The sequence below is a fragment of the Palaemon carinicauda genome, chromosome 6 (assembly GCF_036898095.1).
Source record: "Palaemon carinicauda isolate YSFRI2023 chromosome 6, ASM3689809v2, whole genome shotgun sequence".
In the NCBI taxonomy this organism is placed as follows: domain Eukaryota; kingdom Metazoa; phylum Arthropoda; class Malacostraca; order Decapoda; family Palaemonidae; genus Palaemon; species Palaemon carinicauda.
The window spans coordinates 14,784,870-14,793,930 of NC_090730.1; positions in this window are offsets into that span (position 1 = coordinate 14,784,870).

A 9,061-nucleotide genomic window follows, 5' to 3' on the forward strand; every position below is an offset into this window, starting at 1 on the left:
TGTCGGATTTTGTCCACTGAGCTCTGGCAGCAGGAGAAAGAGAGATCAAATACTGTGCATTGAGTTTATATATATATATATATATATATATATATATATATAGATATATATATATATATATATATATATATATAGATATATATATATATATATATATATATATATATATACACACATATATATATACATATATATACATATATATGTATATATACATACATATATATATATATATATATATATATATATATATATATATATATAATGTGTGTGTATTTCTTTATATGCCTACACACAGACACACACACATATATATATATATATATATATATATATATATATATATATATATATACATATATATATATATATATCTATATCTATATATATATATATATATATATATATATATATATATATATATATATATAACTAAACAGGTACTATGTCCTTATAGCGATAGCTTCTGATAAAAAATAATGACAGTAGTTCCTACTACACTCATCCTTTAATAGTAGGATTCAGACCCCCAAAAATTACGCTGAAATCTTTACACATCATCGGACACCTCATAAACCTACTCTAGAATCTCATAAGCAGCATGTCTACCCGCCAACTCACTCTTTCCTTTCTCCTTCGAAGATTTTATAATGACCTTTTCCCCACCCTACCGTTTTCCCTCTTCTTTACGCGTGATCCAATTTCTTCCTTTCACAAATGGTGTCCTTTTTGTCCTGTATAAGTAAATTGTACATATTATGACAATGTTGCGATTAGGTACTAAAAAAGAGGCGAGGTGAATGCAAATGAGGTTTTTCAACAAGATAACGAGGTTATATACAAACAGTTGGGGGGAAAAATGTCACTAAAATTCAAACAAAAGTTTTCTGTTGCCTGATTGGTAACGTCTCTGCCTGGTGTTTGCCAGATGGGGGTTCGAGTCCCGCCCAGACTCGTTAGTGCCTTTAATATCTGCAACCTTACCATCCTTGTGAGCTAAGGATGGGTGTTTTGGGGAGCTCATAGGTGTATCTGCTGAGTCATCAGCAGCCATTGCCTTGCCCTCCCTGGTCCTAGCTTGGGTGGAGAGGGGCTTGGGCGATGATCATATAATATAAGTGGTCAGTCTCTACGGCATTGTCCTGCTTGCCAGGGCAATGTTACTGTCTTTTGCCTCTGCCATTCATGAGCGACCTTTAAGAAAAAAAAAAAAAAACATGCGATGGCAAGCTTAAACAGTCCTTTCTATTAACAGTGCGGGAGAGGGATAGATGAAGCAATAGCATTACAGTGTATGAGCATGTACGAAACACGTGCGGTACAATATCGTATTCTTCAACCTTCTTACTCTGTAAACGTTGGTGAAATATCCAATTCAAGAGGGCGATATTCTTCTTCCCTGCGCACGTCCCTTCAAGGAAGGATAGCTGGATCAACAAACAATCCATTCATGAATCTTAAATATGGATCTCGTTGTCGGTCGTCGTCTTTTCTCAACCTTTTGTTGAATTCTTTCCATCATCCTTCGCTTGACATTTTTTATATGCTTAACCTCTTCCGTATTTCTTTACATACAATCTTTCACCACTTAATCTATTTTAATGTTGTAACTGTTCCTAAATGATTTTGTTTCAATTGTTTATTACATCTCTCGTAATTTATTTCCTTATTCCCTTTCCTCACTGGGATATTTTTCCCTGTTGGAGCCTTTGGGCTTCTAGCATCCTGCTTCTCCAACTAGGGTTGTAACTTAGATAATAATCATCATAATCTGCATTATACATTCGTGCAAATATTTTGTATAGCCCTGAAGGCACAGCACACCCTATTTTTTGAGACACCTTTACACCAGTCACTTTACCATTTACAGCACTGTATATATTCTACTGCAGGTTTCAGTTTCATCATATAAACTTAAATTACTTTCAGGAAAATCTGTTCTGCCTCATTCTTTTACATTCTTTTGTTACATCTCTATTAATTTTACCACAGAACTGTGTATGTTTTCTCTATCTCTTAAACTTACAGTATATCAAAATGCAGTTTAAAAAACCTTTTTTTCATATTTTTTATTAACGGTCTCACTTTTGCAAATTAACACCATACTAAATAGAGGTAACCCCTTAAATTAATACATTTGTCTCTACCGTTTTATCTCATATACAGAGAGAGAGAGAGAGAGAGAGAGAGAGAGAGAGAGAGAGAGAGAGGGGGGGGGGGGCGTTTGTAATCGAACTCGGTTGTATTAGGTAATAATACTGAAGTTTATGCATCCGTAATGCAATGGTCAGAAATTTGATTACGGATAATTTCAACGAAATGACAAAAAAAAAAAAAATGAAAAACCTTAAAATTCATTGGCTCAGAAATAAAGACAACGGCAATTATCATAGAATTATTTATAAACGGGATACAAATAAAAACCATTAGCAGAAAAATATAAGAATAGTAAAATAATGAAATAAATACATAGATAAAAATCTTTGCATCAAGGTCTCGTTTGCTTTAAGTTTAATCTCGACATTTGGTTTGGCATATTCAAAGTTTAGTAAGTGTTTCCTCTATACAAAATCATTTTTTTTTTCTTTTTAATCTTTTTGCGACTGGATTTCTTACTGTGATCAGATACTACGACCTGAGTAATTACTTATTACTTGGCTGTCACTACAATTATCATCACCATTATTATTATTATTTCAATATTAATATTTTTTAAAGTAATTGTAATGGTATTCGAATGTGTAATAAAATTCGAATTAATAACAGCACAGATTATGGTGATATTATTTCTCATTGTTATAATTACTCCTGTTTACTGTAATAATTAAAACTAACAGACTTTTTTTTTCTTTCAGGTAAGTGTGATCAAGTGGAGGAAACGACTTGTGTTGTGCAAAATTTGTAAGTAATAATAGATAAATATTTTCAATATTCTTATCTACAACGGATTCATGATAACCACATAGGGAGATCTACCCAGCATCATTAAACACCCTGGCGACGGAGATTTACAGTCACTATACTCACTGTAATGCTAAAAATTTCATTTTTGTAATATTATTATTAATTTTTTTTAATATTATTATTATAATTATTGTTGTTATTATTATTATTATTATTATTATTATTATTATTATTATCATTATTATTATTAGCTAAGATACAACCGTAAAGTTGAAAAAGATGGATGTTATAAGCCCAAAGCCTCTAACATGAAAAAAATAGCCCAGTGAAGATAGGAAAAAAGGAAATGAATAAATTACAAGAGAAGTAATGAACAATCAAAATAACATATTTTAAGAGCAGTAACAACATAGATTTTATGTCAGCCTGTTCAGTATGAAAACATTCTCTGCAATTTTGAACTTTTTGAAGTTCCACCGATTCAACTACCTTGATTAGGAAGATCATTCCACAACTTAGTCGCAGCTGAAATTTAACTTCTAGAGTACTGTGTAGTATTGAGCCTCATGATGGAGAAGGAATGACTGTTAGTATTAATTGCATACATGGTATTACGAGCTGGATAGTACTGTCCGGAAAGATCTGAATGCAAAGGATGGTTAATTAATTCTCTTGTAGTTTATTTATTTTCTTATCTCATTTCCTGACTGAGTTATTTTCCCTGTTGGTGCCCTTGGGCTTATGGCATCCTGCTTTTCCAACCATGGTTGTAGCTTAGCAAGTAATGATAATAATAATAATATTGATATTATTATTGATATTAATAATAATAATAATAATAATAATAATAATAAATCTTATGCAACATGCTTAACGAACTAAATGAACTCCCCCCACCCCAGACCTTAACTCCCACCTCCACCCCCGGCTCTCCACCCCCCCCCCCCTCTCCCCCAGGCCTTCCATCATCAAGTGGAACATCTAGTGGAACATCTTTCCAAATGGAATCCTGGTAGGTGAACATTCACATAGGAAGGAACGAACGAACGTCTCTCTCTCTTTGCTTCGACGTAAACGGAAGAGAGATCTCGACATATCGCGACAGCTTTCACAGTCGACGAAAGCACAGACTCGTATGCAAATTATAGATTTCCAATAGGAACTCTCAAGTAAAACTCTCTCTCTCTCTCTCTCTCTCTCTCTCTCTCTCTCTCTCTCTCTCTCTCTCTCTCTCTCGAGAGAGAGAGAGAGAGAGAGAGAGAGAGAGAGAGAGAGAGAGAGATGGAATCAGAGGAAGACGAAACCTCGTATAAAAGAGGTTGCAAAAGATTATAAGACTACTCTCTCTCTCTCTCTCTCTCTCTCTCTCTCTCTCTCTCTCTCTCTCTCTCTCTCTCTCTCTCTCTCTCTCTCATGGCATGAAAAGGCTTGTTTGAGCTCCGTGAAAGAAATGTTTACTATTGAGGGTCTTGGCGTCTTCCTCCATCCATTTGATTACATTTTCTTTTCCCTGTCCTATTTTATTTTTCCTTTCCTTCTTTCTTTTTGTGTTTTTATTTTCCTTTGAATTTTTTTATCGAATGAAAGGTTCGAAGAACGGAGGTCTAATGGATTTGACTCAAAGGATGAAAATGGATAGTAGCAACCTTGCCCCCCCCCCCCCCTCCCCCTCCCTCCATGATATCTTGATAGCTATTTGGCTATTTTCTGGCTTTGGAATTCTATTTTCACTTCTGTTTTCCTTACTCTGTCACACATCCTCCTTCCTTGTTTACCTGGTGAAGGGGGGTTGTCTATCTCCTTAACTTTTGGCTTTGAGAAAAACGATTATAATGATGATAGAAATTATTATCATCGTTTTCATCATCATCATCAATAATAGCAACTATGCATAATTTTCGGCAATGACTTTTTCATCGTTTTATTATTTTGTCTTTTTCTCTTCCTTTAGTATGTATCCCAGTCAGTTACATGTTCCCACACCATTGGTCTCTTGACTACTGAATTTAGTCAATGTCATGTCTGGTCACCTCTTGAATGGCTAACCGATAAAGAGTCTTGTAAACTCAAGAGTGAGTGAAAAGCGTGAACCTTCCTGGGATTCATTTTCAGTATGTCCTCGTAATCAGCCAATGGTGTAAAAAGTACAATTATGCTTCTAAGCATATTGATCATTTTCGTTTATCCAAGAAAGACATTTTTGTCATTTCAACCATTTGAAAGTCAAACTGAAAAGAGGACTCTAGAAATGAAATAATCGAATTTTAAGGAAATATAGACATCTTTGTATCGCTACAAATATACTTCGTAAATCTTGTTGAATTTTAGGAACAATAACTAGATTATCTTGGGTCTATTTCTATTATTTCAACCAATTAAACGTCAACTTTATATTGCTCTTAGAAGGAAAATCATTGAAATATGCTGAAATACAGACATCTCTACATCTCTACATCTATATTTTGTAAATCTTTGTAAAATTTGAGGAACAATTAGTTTTGAGTTTATTTCTATCATTTCATCAATTCAAACGTCAACTTTATATTGCTATTAAAAAGAAAATCCTTGAAATATACTGAAATACAGACATCTCTACATCTATATTTTATAAATCTTGTTAAATTTTAGGAACAATAACTTGATTCTCTTGTCTAATTCTATCATTTCAACCATTTAAACGTCAACTTTATATTGCTATTAAAAAGAAAATCCTTGAAATATACTGAAATACAGACATCTCTACATCTATATTTTATAAATCTTGTTAAATTTTAGGAACAATAACTTGATTCTCTTGTCTAATTCTATCATTTCAACCATTTAAACGTCAACTTTATATTGCAATTAGAAAGAAAATAATTGAAATATAGGGAAATACAGACATTTCTACATCTCTATATCAACATTTCGTAAATCTTGTTAGTGTTTAGGAACAATAACTCGCTTCTCTCGGGGTCTATAACTCTTGCCCAAGTGTGAGAAAGCACTTATTCAATTCTGGGGTATAATCTGTTTGCTCAAAGAGCGATTGCCTTCGCCCATCAGTCTCTCTCCCCGAGTTTCCACGTCATTCATTATTTTACATGCATATTCCAATCGAAAATAATCTCATTCCCTTGATATCATTTACCGCAAGCCGTGTTCTCATGTACACCTTACCCTTTAATGACATTTCTAACTGCGATTCGCCATGAGGACCACAAACACGTCCGTGTCAACAAACAAACACACAAACACTTCGCTCTATCATTCGTCATATGACACCCTCCTTCCCTCCCTCCTAACTTGCCAAACCAACCCCCTTTTATCTGTCCATTCCTACCCCTCCCCCTCGTTGGAGGAATACCTCCCTCCCTCTCCCCCTACCTTCCCCCACAGTCTTCAATCATTACGGGGTTCCTTGTGCCAACTGGCTGGCTTTTGACGCAGCTTTCCTCCGACTTCACCTCACGGCGGTGCCACCCTTTCATGGGGCGCTATTTAGCATTTGCAATGCTAAATTTGCTATGCTTTTCGCACTGCGATCGTAATGACACATACACATTCACACACACACACACACACACACCTTGAACCCTCGAGACGTAGACGAATTCATGCTAAGCTCGTAAACTGGTTAGAAAGGAACGACATGGGTAGAAAGGGTTGGGGGGAAGGTGGGGTTGACGTCACCGTGACGTCAGACGTCGCTATCAACGGTCTTCGGATTTGTTTGCTTAAGTCAGGATCCAGAGCTTAAGCAGGGAAAGTTTTTAATCTGATCTCGACCGGTCATGTCTTTCGATGCGTTATTGGGCCCGTGGCGCGTCTGCCTCTTCTTCTTCTTCTTCTTCTTCTTCTTCTTCTCTTTTTTTTCTTCTTCTTCTTTTTCTCTTTTTTCTTGTTCTTGTTCTTCTTCTTCTTTTTAGACAGACATACTGTACCTGAATTCATAATCGAAGTAATAACAATGTTTGAAGTCAGTAAAACACCAAGCGGATATGAAAGTAAAAGTTTTTTTTTTATACTTATTTAGTTCTACAAACAATATATTGAATTTAAAACTAAGATGAAATTCGAAATCAAAGATTGTTTAGGCTATATAAATCGTGACCTAGGATACATGACATCAAGCGAATGTCAAAAAAAAAAAAAAAACTTTTTAATAGCTATTTAATTCCAAAACAAATACATTGAATTTAAAACCAAGATGGCGTCCGAAATAAAATGTAAACTATATAAATCAAGACCTATACATAAACAGTAAGACTAACCAAGGTGGCAGTGGTAGATAGGAAACATTTGCATGACTCGTATATAACGGGTTAGGGATTTTCACAATCATTTTATGCAAATGTTTTAGATATTTATCATTACCTGGCAATCTTTAGTGGTAGGTCAAGACAAAACTGGCTTATACCAGTACTGGTCCTTGCTTATAGACGTATTATTATTATTATTATTATTATTATTATTATTATTGAGACGATTGGCGAAATCTAACCGAGACCCTTTGCGTCAATGGGCGTAGGAAGTGATGATGATGATGATAATGACGATTCTTATTATTATTATTATAATCATTATTATTATTACAACATAAGCTACAACCGTAGTTGGAAAAGTAGGATGCTATAAGCCTAAGGGCTCCAACAGGGCAAAATACCCCTATGAGGAAACTAGACAAGGAGATAGCTAAACTACATCTTAGCATTGCATTGCACCTTTCCAACGCGGCAGTGGGTCACATACGTAAGGTTGTAACACTAATTATCAATATATATATATATATATATATATATATATATATATATATATATATATATATATATATATATATATATATATTTTTTATTTTTTTTTAATTTAGTAAACAGACTACCCCGAGTGTTATCGTTTACTTCACAATCTGAAATAGCCATCCACTCCCTGATAGCGTTATCTCGAGTCACTCTCATGATTTACGATTGTGATGTGGCTGTTATAGGTGTGACGTGCCATTGAAAGTGTTTTAACTACTTTTATATCTCACAGTTTCAAATACCGTATGAGCGTTGGCACATGTGTGCGCATATAATTATGTTGGGAGAGATACTGAGCTTGATACGAAGACAGTGACAATGATCAGTAAGGACTAAAGCGAAAGAAAGCCAATGTTGTCCTTTCTTAGTTGAGCATCTTAAGACGTGGGTTACCTCAGAGAGTAAAGTAGGAAATAAGAAGCTTTTTTTCAACTAACTTTAAATTCTTGCTAACTGGTTTTCTAACGGCTTGGGGAATACCTTCCAGCTGGAGTATGCAATAAGAACCGGACAATAGGACTATTCTGGCAAAAGGTAATTGACACGAAATGCGGAAAATTTGTACAGCATGTACTTGTGCAATTTCCTGAGTTTGCGAATAGTTTTTTTTTATCTCATATAGATAAAAGAGGAGATAGAAACGTTTGTGAATACAGCAAGTTTCTTGTTAAATGTCAAAGAAACATTTTGGAAACAATCAAATTACCATAACCATCCCGCACGCAAAAGGAAAAGTATCAAAAAGTAATTTCTGTAATAGAATTCACTTATCATATTTACAAACAGGGAGGCAAACCACTATTCCTGGAGAGAGAGAGAGAGAGAGAGAGAGAGAGAGAGGAGAGAGAGAGAGAGAGAGAGTACCTCATGAATGATAATGTTGTGGTGGCCGATATGGCAACGTCCCTCACTGGTGAATTACAGACTGGGGTTCGAGTCCTGCTCAAAATCGTTAGTTTCTTTGGTTGGTGTAACCTCACCATTCTTGCCTGGCCCTCTAAGGTCCTAGCTTGGGTGGAGAGGGGCCTTGGGCGCTGATCATATGTATATATGGTTAGTCTCTAATGCATTGTCATGCTTGATAGTGCAATGTCACTATCCCTTGCCTCTGCCATTCATGTGTGGCCTTTAAACCTTTAAACGTGAATATGGAATATAAAATAAGCCGGCATCATGAGGCTCGCAGGTAACTGACAGAACAACACTGATGTATGTCATTGATTTGCATCTTTTTATTTTTGCTTTCGCCAGTACGTTTATCTGGGTCCTTTGGGAATCGGTTCTTGAATAATCCCAATGTGGCACAGAATGAGGTTTTAAGGAAATCAAATAGAGACTCGTTCAATGGGTTCGACCATAACCCGCAGTGCGTCATA